This window comes from Eschrichtius robustus, chromosome 3 (genome assembly GCF_028021215.1).
Source record: "Eschrichtius robustus isolate mEscRob2 chromosome 3, mEscRob2.pri, whole genome shotgun sequence".
Taxonomy (NCBI): domain Eukaryota; kingdom Metazoa; phylum Chordata; class Mammalia; order Artiodactyla; family Eschrichtiidae; genus Eschrichtius; species Eschrichtius robustus.
This window is the reverse complement of record NC_090826.1, coordinates 34,139,135-34,156,160: the sequence shown is the minus strand read 5'-3', so window position 1 is coordinate 34,156,160 and position 17,026 is coordinate 34,139,135. Positions and strand designations below refer to the sequence as shown.

General features: G+C 50.3%; 1 protein-coding gene across 4 annotated transcripts in view; it reads left to right on the top strand.

Moving 5' to 3' along the window:
* Positions 1–17,026, top strand: part of HIVEP3 (HIVEP zinc finger 3) — a 495,837-nt gene that overhangs the window by 391,670 nt on the left and 87,141 nt on the right. For 3 of the 4 annotated variants that reach the window (XM_068539654.1, XM_068539650.1, XM_068539653.1), the window contains one exon: positions 4,711–4,908. The exons of the other annotated variant lie outside the window; for it this stretch is intronic. The gene's annotated coding sequence lies outside the window, so the exon portion shown is untranslated. The remainder of the gene's footprint in view (positions 1–4,710; positions 4,909–17,026) is intronic. 4 annotated transcript variants of the gene reach the window in all.

Below are 17,026 nucleotides of genomic sequence, written 5' to 3'. Positions count from 1 at the left end.
TTTGCATTTTGACTGATATTAATATTGACTTTCTTGCATTCTTTTTGTTACCATTTTGTCTATTGATGTCCCTTTGCCATTTCTTTGATTTCAACCTTTATCAATTTGTGTGTTACTTCCAAACGGCATATGGCTGGATTTTTTTCCCCCAATCTAATCTGTCCTAGAGTAATTTCATTTATTCACATTCTTGTATTTATGATATGTTTGGTCTTACTTTCATCATCTTACTTTATGTCTTTTGTTTGTTATACTTTTTCCTTTCTTGTTTTCTTTTCCCTTTCCTAACTCTTGCTGAATAATTGAATTTCTTTGCTCCCCCCAACAGTTTTTAAATGTCTGTATCTTATTTTTCTTCAGAAATGGTTACCCTTAAATAAAAAATAAAACCCATACTTCTCTGTCAATGTCAAGAATTAAATGGTATCTAATTTCCAACAAGATGAGACCATTATTATTAACATTTGCTTAGATTTGACTGTGCGTTTTTCTACTCTTAGTGTTCATCATTGTTTCCTGTGTATCCTGTCTTGACCTTTCTTGAATTACTTATTCTGATACAGTCTTTATTTTGTTGGAGTAATTCCTGGAGTAATTTTTTTTTAAGAAAAGATAAGTGGGTGGCGTACTATTTTTAGTGCTTCTCTGTTTGGCTTTGAGACTTGGCTGAGTAAGGGATCTTAGGGCTTTAACCGTTTTTCCTCAGAGCTCTGTAGTCTTGGCTCTGTTGCCCTCTAGCAGTTAATGATGCAGATGTCAAGTGCAAAGTCAATTTGATTCTCAAAATTTGTATAGAGACTGTCAGAGAGGAAGCTGAGTTTATTGCTCACTGGGTAAGGGGGAACTTCACCTGCATGGAGCCTTGGCATATCTGGAGGAGCGAGGCAAGGTCAGGATGTGTTGAGGATTGGAAGTCTTTGAAATGGGTATGTCAGCATGGGGCTTGACTAGGATTGTGTAAGAAATACAATACAGCAGTTGCGGACCGGTAGAAACAGTGAGGAGGAATTTTGAGGCAAGGCAGGGGATTCAAAGAGCTTACGGAGCCTTCAGCACGTTTCAGTAATGAACAGTCAAGCCATTTGCTGGGGCTAGAGTCTCGTGAAAGCACTAAGTAATACTCATGAAGACAGTAAGGTGTGTGGGCAGGTGGTTTCTGTCCCCTGCCCCCGCCCACTTTGGTCTCTCTGGCAACCTGAAGGATTCACTCATTATCCTTGGATTTCAGGAATTCCATCCCTCCTGCCCTGCCCCAGCTCTGCTGCCTCTGTGTGAGTTTCCTGGGTGTTTGGCAGCTGGGCCTTTCCCTTGCCCATGTTGGGTGAGGCTGGCTGAGCTCTGATTAGACTCTCTGTGCCTCCCACTTGTCTGCTTTTCCTCAGACTTGCTGGCCAGCTGGTGCTACTATGGATCTGTTCTTACTTGTACATTTCTCTTTTCATTTCAGTGGTGTCTGGGGGAGAAGAGGTAGACAGATGGGCCCAGTTTGCCATATAGAAACTCAAGTGTGTGTAACATTCCTGGTGACCCCAATGCAGGTGTGTCCGCCGGGCTCTCCCACCTGCCACCAGAGGCCAGAGTGGCATTTAGGTTACGCTGAATGAAAGAGAGGAGAGCCGTGGCTCCCTCCTCCCACCTCATCCCATCTTCTCCTCTGGCCACACCCCTGGGCCTGACCACATTACCTCACTGATTAAAACGGTTTGGTGACCTCACTCCCCTACAAGATCAAGTCCAGACTATCTCATATACCAAATTCTTTTTTTTAATACTTTTTAAAATAGATTTATTTATTTTTATTTATTTATTTTTGGCTGTGTTGGGTCTTCATTGCTGCGCACGGGCTTTCTCTAGTTGCGGCAAGCGGGGGCTACTCTTCATTGTGGTGCGCGGGCTTCTCATTGCGGTGGCTTCTCTTGTTGCAGAGCACGGGCTCTAGGCGCGCGGGCTTCAGTAGGTGCGGCACGCAGGCTCAGTAGTTGTGGCTCGCGGGCTCTCGAGCGCAGGCTCAGTAGTTGTGGCGCACGGGCTTAGTTGCTCCGCGGCATGTGGGATCTTCCCGGACCAGGACTCGAACCCGTGTCCCCTGCATTGGCAGGCGGATTCTTCACCACTACGCCACCAGGGAAGCCCTATACCAAGTTCTTTCCCTGCCCAACTCTTCCCTCATGAGCTATCACTGCCTGTTACCTCCAGCCATATGGACCACGTGCAATTTCTCGAACCTTCAGTCAGTTTGGGATCTCCTGTCTATTTACACTGCTTCCTTTGTTTGAGATGCCTTCTCTCTTTCTCACACATTCAGACACCATCAGAATTGACTGCTCTTTTCTTTACGCCTTCACCATGTAGCAGCTTAGAACCAGCGATGCTGTAATGCATTCCTTTGATTTCTTGCCCCTCACCCATCCCCACCCCAACTGTGATCCCCTTGAAGGGAGGGAATAAATCTTTGCTGTCTTTTATCTCCAGGACTTACTACCCAGCCTGGCCCCAAGTAGGCACTGAATGCACATCTGTTAAATGAATGAACGGCCGAATTAGGTTCTAAAGAGAATTGTTCTGTGCTGTGTGTGACACACCATGCCTGGCTCTAGGGGTGGGGGGATGAGTCAGACCAACCTGCCCCAGGCGTAGGCTGTCTACCGAGGCTTTAAGACTCCTGGAGTCTCTGTGCACAGGGGGTGCTGTTACTTACCCTAAGAGGCCAGCAGATGTGCTCTGGGCATTCTGGGGAAGCAGGACTTAAGTCCAGTTTGGCAGGAGCTGGGTGAGCCTTTTGAGGAAGGATGGGTAGGATTTGGCCAGGCAGACATGGTTATGGGGCGAGGGGAGTAGCATGTGAGCAAAGGCTCAGAGGTGGGAAATTGTGGACTGTGTTTATAGAATAACATGTTCTGGGACATTGGTGTTTCTATACGCGGAGGGATAGAGCCAGATGTTTTTATTAATAATTTGAGATCTGTTGGAGGGCATGAGGTCAGATCTGGAGATGATGGAAAAACATGGAGTGGTGAAAAGTTTGGGTGCCTTGGACAACAGAATTGGGAAATCATAGACAGGAGCCACAGAGCAAGTTCAACCATTCCGCTGTGTGGTGGTGCGATGCTGCCCTGGGGTGTGGGACGGGGCTGGCTGGATTTGAGAGCAGCAGGTATAGCAGGGAGGGGACAGCAGAGGGGCTTTGGTTAGCTGTGCATTTGTAGGAATCAGCAGTAGGATGTAGTTGCCAAAACATTAACTATTCCAAGGCTGTGTCAATATAAAGCATGGTGCCCAAGAGAAGGAAGGTGACAGTGCCCCAGGCGTGCATGCAGGTTACCCCAGACCTAGATCACTAGATGCACTGGAATAGTATCCATAGTATGACATGGGCTGAACCACGTGCCAGGCATGGGTCTAGGCCCTTTACATGTACTGAATCGTTAAAACCCTGGGAGGTGCTTGCCATTCTTAGCCCCTCTCATCAGGCAAGCAAGGCTCAGCAACTTTCCAAAGCAGAGGTAATGAGGAGAAGGCCCAGGCTGGAACCCAGGTACCCCGGCCCTAGGTGCCCTGTTCTCAGCCATCACTCCATACCACCTCCAGCAAACATACCAGAGTACAGCTCAAGGCAGCAGCGTGGATGTGACACGCCGTGCTAGAATCAACTAGAACAGCTCAGGCTTTCTAGATCATGAAACATGTTCCTCTGTATTTTCTTGTTTGATTCTTACCACAGCCTGGTAAGTTGATTATTAAAAACTGGCGCAGTAAACGTTGTTGCCTCCCTTGGCCCTGAATGCTCTGTTTTGTTTGATGGTTTGGGGAATACAATGCGCCCTTATGTCCATTATTGCGTTTAATTCTCACCCAGGCCCCAATAGGGGTCACTTTTGCAGGTTGTCTGGGTTTTTCTCTTGCCGTGTAACAAATTACTGCCAACACCGCGGCTTGAAACAACCCTCCTTTGTTAGCTCTCAGTCCTATAGGTCTGAAGTCGGGCACGGAGTGGCTGGGTTCTCTGCTCAGGGCTGAAATCAAGGTATCCGTAGGCTGAGTTCTCATCTGGAGGCTTAGGGGGAAATGCCGCTTTTCCAGGCTCATTCAGTTGCTGGAATCCAGGGCCTAGGGGGTTGCAGGGAGTCAGCAGGAGGTTGCTTTCAGCTCCAAGAGGCTGCCCTCAGGTCCTTTCCACACGGCCCCCTCCACCTGCAAGTCAGCAAGTGCATGTCCAATCCTCCCCTTGATTCTAAGCCCTATGACTTCCTCTTCTGTGACCAACCAGAGAGAACTCTGCTTTTAAAGGACTTTCTCAATTAGGTCAAGCCAGGGAATAATCTCCCTATTTTAAGGTCAAGTGCGCCCTATAACAGAACCTAATTGTGAGAGTAAAATCCATTATATTCACAGGCCTAAGGATCACGCGTGATGCATACACCAGGGGGTACAGGAAACCTAAGGGCCGTCTTAGAATTCTGCCTACTCACTGGTGAAGAAATAGCAGCTTATAGAAGTTAGGTGCCAGGTACAAGGTAGAATATGGTAGGCGCCAGGGCCGCCATACCGCACCGTCTCCCCAGGGACCATGGAGCTCTGGCCTGGAACCAAGACAAGCGGCCTGGGGAGGAGTTGGGGCCTGGGCTTCTGGGACCAGGCAGACACTGTTCTATGTCTAAAGAAGTTGACCAGACAAACTCTTTGACCATGTTTTTCGACCATCCCCTGCAGGATTCGGGGTACGAACCCGGCAGCCTCAAACTAGTTCATGGAGGAGCCTCAAGCGACACTGGCCAGGAGAGCCCTCCCTTCCAGAGGGGAGAGCAGAGCGTGAGAGGAGGCAGCTGCTGCAGGAGTGGACATGAATGCTGGTTTTCAGAGAGAACAGCGTTTTAGTTTTGGTCATCGAAAGTGGTGCCTTCAGCACAGGTAGGAAACGGGTGGTCGATGAATATGCTTGCTGGGGGCTCCATGTGGTCTTTTTTGCCTGAGCTTGCTAGAGTCCTTCCTCTATAAAATGGATGGTGATGGTGAAGATGATGGTGGTGATGATTGCCTTCCTTGAGCCTCTGTGAAAGTTGGACGTCCTCGGGACTTCCTTGGTCAGGAGTAGAAACCTTGAGGGCCAACACTCTTTCACTGCCCCACACTGTCTCCCCCAAAATGCAGTCCTGTCTCCCCAGTCCCTCAGTTTCCATTCTGTCCTTGGCAACAACACTGCTTAAGGAACCACGGCCTCCCTACATGCCAACCCCACCATGCTGTCCTGCTGGCCAGCTCCACCCACTTCTCTGTGCCCCACCTCTGCCTCCCAGGATGGCTCTTGCCTAAAGAGGCCCTGCCACCCCCTCCCTAGTTAGAACATCACAGTGGGTACTGAAGACAGAGCAACATCTTTCAGGGCCCTCCCAGATATGAAGAAATGAAAGGATGTTGGGTGCTCAGCCCAGGCTGCATATTAGAATCACCTGGAGTTTTTAAAAATTCCAATAGCAGGGCCCCATCTCCAGAGAGACTGCCTGAACGGCCCTGGGAGAGGGCCCCAGCATGGCTATATATATGCTTATTTAATTTGTTTTTAGCTCTTCAGGTATGAGTTGTGGTTTCAGGTTAGAAGTTCAGGCTGTGATTCAGGTTAGGTGTGTGGTGTTAGAAGCTCTTTGGGTTGGGAATATGTCTTTGGATGTTTCGTCTGGCCGTGGAGTGCATCAGAATCACCCAGGGAGAAGGAGAGGGAGGGGGAGAGTACCTCTGTTAAAAAAAAAATAGACTCCTTGGCCCACCCAGGCATGTTCTCTGAATCAGGATCTCAGGAGGTGGGGACACAGGCATCTCTATTTTTATTCTGATGCAGCCAAGGTTTGGGTGCTCTGGGGCCTCTGGAGATGCTTGTCCTGTGTTTGGGTCTGTGGGCTCTGCTGTGAGTCCCAGTGGGTGCTTCCCAGCCTGGTGTGCCGTGAGCAGTGCCCATTCCCTTCGTCCAAGCAGAAGTGTTCTCACTTACAGAGAGGAGGACAGGGACCCAGGCAGCCTTCAGAGACAGCATCTCTGTAGCTGTCTGAACTGCCCGGTTGCTGGGCCTGGGCCTCTGCCCACAGCTCTGCCGTACCACGTGGACCCCCCTAGACCCAGGCCATGATCAGGGTTCTCCAGAGGAGTTGGAGGAATCATCCCCTGGACTCTGATGAAGAATAACTGGGCATCTGAGCCTCAGTTTGAGGGCATGTTTGATGTGGTACCTAATAGTGGAGGCTCTGGATCTTCCCAAGTTCAAATTCCAGTTCCAGCCTTTACTACTTCGGGAGGCAGATTGCTTAGACTCTCTGCCTCGTCTTTCTTGCTTGGAAAATGGGAGAGTCATGGCTCTTGCCTTACAGGGCTGCTGGCGAGATACAGGTGAGGCCCTGGGATGTTGCCAGACACCTAGCAAGGGCTCCCCAACATGAGCAGCCCTCTGACTCATGCAGGCAGGTCGACCGCCACTCCGCCCTCCTCATTGCAGCACTGTGACAGGTCTGCCATACTCTGCCATCTGGTCCCGGTGCATGAGTTCCTAAGAGAGAGTCAGGGTGAAGTTAAGGGCCAATGCTGCACATGGGGCCTGGTGCTTTGCAGACAAGACTGAGTCCTGCAGAAACCACAGTGAGGCTGGTTCTATTGCCTCTTTTGTACAGGAAACTGAGAACAGAGAGGTGCAGTAATTTAAAGACAGTCACACAGCTAGTAAGGAGCAGAACCTCTGGCTACAAAAGACCCAGTACTTTCTTCTCCACTAAGATGCTTCCAAAAGAAAGGCAGTAACAGCTTCAAGGAGGACTTCTCCTCCAAGAGTATCTACCTTTTAATAGAAATCAGTAGCACCATAATACAAACGAATGGGTCCCCCTTCCTCGGCCTCCTGGGATACCTCATTGTACCTCGATTTAGCATTTGTCTCCTTGTGCACGTATCACAGTTAGCTGTACATGGTCTCCTCCACTAGCAGTCTCAGGGCAGGGTCTGAATTTATTCAGCTAGGTGTGCAGTAGACACTTGAACTATGCTGGAAGTAGAAACTTCTGAGGGTTGCAAGCAGAGAAATGGGGACACTGTCATGGGAAATACAGATGGGGGAATCCTCCCCAGACCTGGCACTTGTCCTTCCCTACTTCACTCTCAAACTCTCTTTTTTGTCCACGGGGGCCCTGGCAGCTGCATGGAAGCATCTGTAGGGGATGGGACCGGCCCAGAGGGAAAATGAGCTGTCAGTTCCAGTGAGAAATCTGGTCCCCACCCCTTCCCGTGCTCCCTCTGGGGAATACAAGCATACGTGATTAATGGGGTGCTGACTCAGTGCTTCTGGAGTGTCCAGGCACTCAGGGCCCACTGCTGGCACAGCTTCCCCCAGCCACCAGCGGGGAGGCTGGAATATATGGCATCTGAACGAGGTGGAGGGCTCAGGCCCAGGCAGGCAGGCAGGGGTGCCAGGTAGGAGCTGGCCGCGTGCCGGTCTTCGGTGGCCTGGCAGAATCCCCCGTGCCAGCAGGGCCCATTAATACCACTTGAGGCTTGGGAACGAGTATGTTGGAATTATTTGAGGGCAAGGAGTTGTGGAGTCATGGCCCTTCGCCTTTAGTACAGGCCTGGACTGGGGCTCTCTCCAGAGTAAAGGTAATTTTTGAATAAGCGATTGGAGGATGAATCTAATTTGAAGACGGGTGTGAAAGCATTTTCTTAGCAGCAAAGCTTTCTGCTAGTAGTTTTCAAACTTTTATAGTTTTAGAAACCATTTTAAAAAGTCAAATCCTGCATGGAATGCGAAGTTAAAGTGGTAGTTTATTAACACACATTTATTTTCTAAGTTTAAAATGTTAACATCTATTTATTATGAGAATCCATTAACAGAGCAATGACTCAGCTTTGATGCATAAAAACATTGAACGCTCAGGGTCTAGATCAAGTGTCAGCAAACTACAGCCCGTGGGCCTAACCCAGGCTACCGCCTGATTTTTGTAAATGAAATTTTATTGGAACGCCGCTATGCCATTCGTTTAAACTTTATTTATGGCCGCTTTCCCACTCTAATGGCAGAGTTGAGTAGTTGTGACAGAGACTGTCTGTCCCACAAAGCCAAAAATATTTACTGTTTGGCCCTGTATAGAAGACGTTTGCTGATCTCTGTTCTAGATGATCATTGTATCGGAATATCAGCTGTAACATCCAGGATTGCTTTGTCATTTTTCTTTTGTTTGGCTTGGTTGCATGATATTAAGAAAATTCTAAATAAGACAATGTGAATTGGTAACAGATTTCTCATAGCTGATCTTGCAGCCCAGGATGGTCTTCAGTTCAATGTTATGTAGACATTTAAGGAGGAGGAGAAGGGAATTCTGGTTTGCATCACTAACAGTGTCAAACAGTTTCTTGGATTCCTTCTTATTACAGCACTCAGGAAGCACACAACCATTTATGACATCTTCATGATAATCCATGTAATCCATTCTCATATCACTGAAAGCTTTAGCATGTACTTGTTTGTGTGGTTTTACAGAAGTGTGTATAGTCCTGAATTTTAAAAACAACAACATAAAGATGCCCAGTTAGGGCTTCCCTGGTGGCGCAGTGGTTGAGAATCTGCCTGCCAATGCGGGGGACACGGGTTCGAGCCCTGGTCTGGGAAGATCCCACATGCCGCGGAGCAACTAGGCCCGTGAGCCACAATTACTGAGCCTGCGCGTCTGGAGCCTGTGCTCTGCAACAAGAGAGGCCGCGATAATGAGAGGCCCGCGCACTGCGATGAAGAGTGGCCCCCACTTTCCGCAACTAGAGAAAGCCCTCGCACAGAAACGAAGACCCAACACAGCCATAAATAAATAAATAAATAAATAAATAAACCCAAAGTTTAAAAAAAAAAAAAAGATGCCCAGTTAGAAGCTCTAGTCTTTCTAGTTGAAGGCACATCTCAATACTGAAGTTCAAGATCCACCCCGGCCTTAGTCCGAGGTCTGTACAAACCACGTTCAGCTGGCCGCCCCCGTTGGCTCGACTCCGTGTTACAGTGTGCCGTAGAACATGTTTGAAAGTTCAGGTCCGTTTTCCATAACAGTTTTAATAGGAGTCAAACTATATTTTTAGAATAAAATTCTCACACGACATTTGAAGAACCTCTGAAACACCTCTGCAGAACACAGTTTGAAAACCGCCCCTTCAGCAAATATTAGTGTTTCTCGTTTCTGTGCTGAAGGATAACGGAGGAGCCAAGGATGCTGAGTCGGGGTTGGGAGGCAGAGGAGTAGGTAGTGAAAGACGGTGGAGGAGAGCAGTGAGGGGAGGCTGTCCATGGTGGAGAGGGTCACGGGGCAGGGAGCGGGGGGTGGTCAGTAGTGGGAAAAGTACTTGGGAAACACAGAGAAGCCCCAGGAGCTCCTGCCAAAGCTGGAGGTGTCTCCTAACAGTTGTTGGTGACTTAAACACAGCTCTCCGGAGCTGCTCTAATAACTTCCAGCCATGGGCTTGGGAGAAGAGGTCCAGAAGATTAAAATATGCTCAAAGACATGGTGGGGGAGAGTGTGGAAGGCTCTTACAAATCGCTTCTAATCATCATGCCAAGGACCTCTGAGGCCACTCAGCAGATCCAGGCAGGGGAGGGGGCAGGGGAGAGGGAGAGGGATGGCAGAGGGGTCCTCTGGGTCAGCATGCCAAGCTGGTTTATGCAGGAGGAGGACACGTGAGCGTGTGCAGTGCTTGTGAGTGACCTGGATGGGGACAGATGTCAAGGCCCCGAGGAGGTGGTGACTGGTGTTGGGCAGTGGCTTTGGGCATTCGAGGCAAAGCCCACACAGCCAGGAGTAAAACCCAGGAGTCCCGGCTCCCAGGCCCCCTGCCTTCCCCTCGGAGGGTGCAAGGAAGGGAGGGGCAGGCTGGTGGCTTCGGGAGGCTGTGGGCTGGAGAGGGCCTCTCGGGGGTAAAAATGCACAAGTTCTTTCTGAGGTTTTGCTGCTCACCCCATAGAAAAAGAACATTGTTAGATTTTAAAAGGGTGACCTCATTTTTTTCTTATTTACATAGCCCTGTTTGTTTATATAGCCCTTTAGAAATAGCAAACGTGTGCTAAGCTTAGTGCTCCCCCCACCACCAGTGGCAGAGCCACTGTGTGGGGAGAAACACCTTTTCATCTAAGAGAGGGGCAGCCTTGTTTCCGAGGACAGAAGGGAGCAAAACGGGACAGGTAGGAAGTTTCGTGGTTTTTCGTGTCGCTTTTCCAAAATAGCCACATGCCTGCCTCCCACTTCCTGCCTGGCTCGACTCAGGGTAGATTTTCTCCTGCAGAGGACTTGTGTTCTGTGAATTCTCAGAGATGCTTGAAGGGATCCGTCAACAAGCAAACAGGCTCAACCCCGGAGACCTTGAGCTTGGCACTTTGCGTCCCGCCTCTGCTGCTTACCAGCTGTGTGACCTTGGGCAAGCTGCTTCACCTCTCTGTGCCTCGTCTGTAAAATGGGGATAACAACACTCCCTGCGGTGGCTGTGCAGATTAAATGAGGGAGTATGTGTGAAGGGCTTAGCCCGAGGCGGTCACACAGCAACTCTTTTTTTTTTTTTTTTTAATTAATTTATTTATTTAATTTACTTTTGGCTGTGTTGGGTCTTCGTTTCTGTGTGAGGGCTTTCTCTAGTTGCAGCAAGCGGGGGCCACTCTTCATTGCAGTGCGCGGGCCTCTCACTATCGCAGCCTCTCTTGTTGCAGAGCACAGGCTCCAGACGCGCAGGCTCAGTAGTTGTGGCTCACGGGCCCAGTTGCTCCGCGGCATGTGGGATCTTCCCAGACTAGGGCTCGAACCTGTGTCCCTTGCATTGGCAGGCAGGTTCTTAACCACTGCGCCACCAGGAAAGTCCCCCACACAGCAACTCTTAATGAATCTCTTAATCCACAACAGCAATTGTGATATCCATCCCCCGCCTGGACAGTTAGTTATGGCAGCCTCCCAGCCACAAGCCTTCCTGCCGGCTTGTCTGCTCCAGCCCATCCCTATGTTGGCCCAAAATAATAGATAAAGCTCCAATCTGACCGTACTGTCTCTTCCTTAAAATCCACCCAGAGCTTTCAAAGCCTGTGGCCAGGATCCGCGAAACTTTCTTTCGAAATGGCCAGGTGTAAATCTTTTAAGCTTTGCCAGCCGTACAGTCTCTTGCAGCTACTCACCTCCATTGTTGCTACGTGAAAGTGGCCATGGACAGTGTGTAGAAGACCTGGCGTGCCTGTATTCCAGTAAAACTTCATGAACAAAAACAGGCAGCGGGCTGGATTTGCCAACCTCTGACCTACGAGTCGGGTCCAACTCCTTAGCTCAGCATTCTTAGTCCAGCCGTTCCCGTCATCTCCATCCTTCTTCCTCCTCCTCCCTGGCTCCTGTGGAACTCCTCACACTTTAATCCTTTGCGCATTCTCTCTGGACTTTCCTCCTCTGCCTCCTGTGTGCCCCTCCCCTGTGGCATTAGGAAACTTTGCTCTGGGATTCCGTGGTCCCCTATCTTTACTTCTACTCTGTCGTTACTGTTAGAGAGCACCCCCAGGCAGGAATTCTGCCATTCTCCTATGACACTGCAGTGCATGTGTTGGTCTTTGTAGATGCTCAGTAAGTGTTTGTGATCAAACACAAAGATCTGCGAGAAGACGGTTGCCCTCAGGGAGCTTACAGGCTGGTTAGGAAGCTAGGATGTGAGCTGGTGAAAAGCCAGCCAGCAACCAGGCAGGAAACGAGGGTGCATGGATTTGTCGGGATACCGATGACAAGTTGGAGGAAGGAGAAGGCGTTTGAGTCGGACCTTACAGGATGGAAAAAAGACTAGCAGAGAGAGGGAGGTCAGGAAGGCTTTCTGTGCTGGGGAAATGGCAAGAGAAGAGCAGACTCAGGTCTGGTTCAGGGTGATGAATGGACAGACCAGTAGGGTGAGGGTCTGATCAGGGGTTGGGTGGGTGGTGAGGGAGTTTGGACTTCATCCTGCGAGCCAGAATTTCTCTAAGTGTGATCCACAGCTCCCTCCGCTCCAACAGAATTGCCTGGGGTGTTTCTTTAAAATGCAGCTTCTGGGGCTCTGTCTCAGACTGGAGGCTAGGAGCTGCAGGGGGTTAAGGCCACGGTCCAGAAGAAGCTGCAACATTGTTGGGGGTGATGATCATGAATATTCTTCAGATTGACGTCACCTGCGGGCATCACAGCCAGGCTGGGGAGAGTTGAGGTAGGGATGCTTGATCTTCTCCCAAAGCAGATGAGGACACCCAAACTCAGACATGGCAAGTGGCTTGCCCAAGGTCACACTGTGAATTACTTGCAGTTATGGGCCTGACTAGTTCTGGAACAGGGCCTGGGGTGGTCCTGGAGGTTCCACAGAGGTGGGAGGGACAGGCATGGTGACTGTCCCAGTGCCCAGAACAGCCTGGTGCACACTGGTACTTGGTCAGCGAGTGCTGAACAAAGGAGGGCATGGGTGGGGTGGGTGGGTGGATGGATAGTATGGGGGCAGAGGAGAGTGGAGGTAGTTTTGAGATAGTTCTGATGTTGCAAGCCTGAAGGTTTAGGAGAATAGTGATACCAGAAGCATAGGAGAAGAAAAGATGAGTTTGGTTGCTAAGCATATTGAATTTGAGAGGCCAGCAGGATGGCCAAGCCAAGAGGTTGACAGCTGGAAAGGCAGGGTTGGGGGGTTCCGGGGACAAGGCAGGTGATGTGTGCAGCTGTGGAAGCTGCTAGTAAGACAAGGTGAGAAATGTAGAGAGAGACAAGTAGGGGATTAAGGACCAAAACCTGAGGAACGAGCACAGGCATCCAGGAAAAAAAAGGTTCGGGTGAAAGAGTCAGAGAAGTGCTCAGAGGGCCAGGAGCGGAGTCGGGATGGGCCGGGGCAGACGGAGAAAAGAGAGATTTCAACAGCCAGTCACCCGGGTAACTCAGCTTGGGCCCCTCTTTAGAATAAAACCAGCCAACCTCAAAGAAATTGTGCCATAGGTAAATAAAAATGTCAATCCAAATAAAACCAAAATCACGAGTTTCTGTTTGCTTGGGATTTGTGCTCCCTGCCGGCAGATCTGCAGGTGTGGGAGAGTGGGCGAATCCTGGACCCGCCTGTCCCACCTGTCAGGACAAGCCCTGCTGTTTTGTCTCTGCCCGGTTCTGGTTGGCATGCTTCCTGGGGATCACTCTGTTGCTTGGAGCCTTCGCCTTCCTCTCCTGTGCCTCACTTTCCCGTTTCCCTTCCACCTCTCTCTTTATTCATCCAACAGATATTTATTATTGGGAATAAAGCTCTGTGCAGAGGAGCTCAGCTGAGGCCCCTGAACACAGTGGGGCCTGTAAGTCACCCACTGGAGAGATTTTTAAAAAACAGAGAGAGATTCCTGAACTTGCAAATTCAAGTTGCCTAAAAGCAAGAAGGAGCCAGCGATGCCTGGGTCCTCACAGCCCCGTCTGGGCCGCTTCTGTGTGGCTGCTTCTGTGAATGAGCCGTTCTGGATCAGCTCTGCCTGGGCTGTGGGTCTGGGAGGCACTGAGGCCCCGGTGTCAGGGTGTTTCCCCCATAAGGCCCTAAAGATATAGCATCTGGGCCAGCTCTAGCTGGCCTCCCTGGAGCTTTCAGAGTCTCTCCTTTCATTGATCCTGCTTGTGCCACCAAACTTGTCCCCTCCCCCCACGCCTAACACACACACTCACACACACTATGTCACAGTGACACCAGGACCTCCGTCACCATCATCCATCCTCAAAGGGGTAGATCACCTTTAAAATCAGCCCTGCCTGGACAGATGGTGCCGCGTACCGTTTTAAGTGACAAAACACACACATTCCTGCCTCTGAATATATTGTCACCTTATCACGTATTGTTTTGTGAGATATTTAAGATGTGAACATATTATCTATAAAATAAATATAAAGGTATTATCTTTTACTTATATAAAGTATGTAGTAGGTGACAAGATGACATCAGGAAAGGAAAGGAATCAGGCGGTTAGGGAGGGCTCACCAGAGAAGTGGCATTTGAGCAAAGACCTGAGGGGTGAGAGAGTGAGTCCTGGGGCACCTGGGGAAGAGTGTTCGGGCAGAGGCGGGATCCTGCCAGGTGGGAACAGCAAGGAACAGCAAGGAGACCAGTGTGGCTGGAGGGGCAGGGGTGGGGGCGGAGGAGGAAGATGGTGGCAGAGGGTGAGTGTGTGCAGATAATTGAGAAGCCGCTGGAGGTCCAAGCCCTGGAGTGGCCTGATCTGCCGAATGTTCTGGAAAGCCCAGCCGGCTGTGTGTGGAGACCACACTGCAGGAAGCCAGGGCAGCATGGGAGGCTGGTGCCGGCATCAGGAAACGATAATGTCGCAGACCAGGGTGGCAGCTGTGGAAAGTGGTTGGATTCTGGGTATAGTCTGAAGGCAGAGCCGACATGATCCACCAGCAGATGGGATGTGTAGTGTAAGAGAAAGAGATTAGGGAGGAGAGCCCTGCTGGTGCTCACATTTGCTCACTCTGCTCTCAGGCTAGTCAACCTCTCTAAGCCTCAGTTTCCTCATCTGGAAAATGGGGCAGTTGGATCGATAACTTCCCAGATCTCTTCTGGCTTGAAAACTCACCACTTCAGCTTAGGTCACTGGTGGCTGGCTTTAAGGATGTGGGGTGGAACTTGTGCTTTAAAAAGGGGGCTTACACTAGACACAACTGACAAAGAAAGAAAAGGGAGACGGGCATTCCAGGCAGAGGGAACGGCAGGAGCACAGACTAGGGGGCCGGGTCAAGAGGCCCAAGAGCGATGCTGAGGAGCAGTGAGCAGACTCCATGGCTGGGGCCGAGGACCTCGGGAGGAGGATTCCGGGGGCTACAGGGACGGGCACGCTACGCCCTTTGGAATAAACCAGCAGGCTCAGGGCCCGAGCGTTTTTTGCAAATACTGAGGCCCTCAATTTTGAGCCTTTTCAGATGGATACACTCAGGCAGGAAGGAACAAGGCTTGGCTGCTGTCCGGGGAGAGTTAACCTCCTGGCCCAGCATTGCATAACCGCAAAGCCTGCTGAGCGCAAGGAGACTCTTCTGTGTGGCAGCCAGAGTGGCAAGCCTGGTGGCTCTGGGCTCTGGCACCGTCCCGCAGCGGAACAAACAGCCCTCCCTTCCTAGATAATGGCCCTCATTGAGCATTGTGTCCATGGCCAGCACCCAGCGCAGGGCAGCTTAGCCTGGGTAAGTTTCCTCTCTTGGCTGCTTAGCAAAATGTTTACACTAAGCCTTTCTAGTAAGACGGTTCCTACGCACCAGCAGGCGGAGAAGCTAGAGAAAAGTGCCCCCCAGCGACCCTGCTCCCGGCTCAGAGAAATGCTTTTGCACACCCCACGTGTGAACCTGGGTTGGTCATTGCCCTCCAGGACTCTTTTGTAAAATAAGGCATTGAGCTGGAAGATGCGTGAAGGTCTGTCCGGTTCCAAAATTATTGGCGTTTTCTCTAAGTGAAGAATGAGTCCATTTTCTCATTGGGTGGGGATAGAATTAGTCTGTCCTTCAGTACTTCACAAAGGGCCTTTTTCTCAGGAAGGCATGTGTGTGACTGGGGGGAGCTGAAGATAAGAACTCTGAACCCTACCGACTTGGATCTCTCCTACTGCACCGCTGGCACCAGCAAAGACGCTGCCCCTCTGTGCGTGTGTCCTTCAACGGGGAGGAGGTCACCCCAGAGGATGCTGTACTTTAAGAGGTATCTGGACCAGCCGTAGGGGACACCAAACCACGTGGACAGAGGAACATTTGGGGAAACTGGAGTAGAGAGGACTGTCATCAACCATCCTAGGGGTCATCCTGGAGAAGAGGGGTCAGAGGTGTTCTGTGGGGTCCTCGGGACAGAATCAAAACCAGTGAGTGAAAATCGCGTGGCTCATCCTTAGGAAGACGCCTGGAACAATAGGCCCCATAATAATCCAGCCCAAAACACACATACCCTTTGACCCATGGTCCCACGTCTGGGAATCCGGCCTAGGGAACAATAGCACCAGTCCGTAAAGATATGTGTACAAAGGATGTTTATTGCAAAATTCCAGTGGCAAAAAAATTAGAAAAAAATGTGACACTCAACAGTAGGGAAGGCTCGAAGGTATTATATTCAACCCGTGGCCCATCATTCAGCTATTAAAAAAGAATGAGGGGATTCCCTGGCAGTCCAGTAGTTAGGACTCTGCGCTTTCACTGTTTCACTGCTGAGGGCCTGGGTTCAATCCCTGGTTGGGGAACTAAGATCCCATAAGCCAAGCTGTGCGGCGTGGCCAAAAAAAAAAAAAAAAGAGAGAAAGAGACAGACCCTGTCTCTGTTTAGAAAGGCAGTGAGTGCAGTGGTTAGGAACACAGAGGCAGGAGGCAGGCTGCCAGGGTTCAGATCCGGATCCCGCAAACTGTGTTCCATGACTCTCTGACCATCAGTCTTCCCTTTGGTGAAGCAGGAATTATAATAGTGCCTGCCCTATGAGCTTGATGCAGGTGCCTGGTATATAGGAACTGCTCAAAAAATGTTGGCCTTTGACCTAGAAAGATTGTCCGTGAGAAAAGCAAGGTATGGAGAAGTGTCCACAGGGTGATTCCATTTTTACAGAAACAAAAAAATGCTTCCCCCACCCCCCTTGCAAAAAGAGGAGAGCAATGGCTGCCGCCCCAGGTCTTGAGCGGCCTCCTGAGCGCAGTCCCTAAGGGAGGCTTGCGCCGTGGGCAGGAGCGTGCACCAGTGCTCTTGAAGGTCCCTTCCAGCCCTGAGACTCTGAGACGTTGTAGGCCCATCTCGGCAATCTCAGCGTACATCCTTGCCTGGCATTTGACCCAACCAAATAGTCTGCTGTTCACCATATATATGCCAGGGAAGACTTGCCATTTTCACAGACGAGGAGCAAGGACATTTTTGGTGGCTTGGTTTTATAAAAATGCTCATTGCCCCAGTGTGGTGCTCCATCAGTGGGGCCCATGTGGATCCAGCTGGGACTCTCCAAGTGCGGCCCAGACCCCACTTGGCTTGTGTGAGCCACACCAAGGATGCCATGGCCTAGGCTTGAGATGGACTC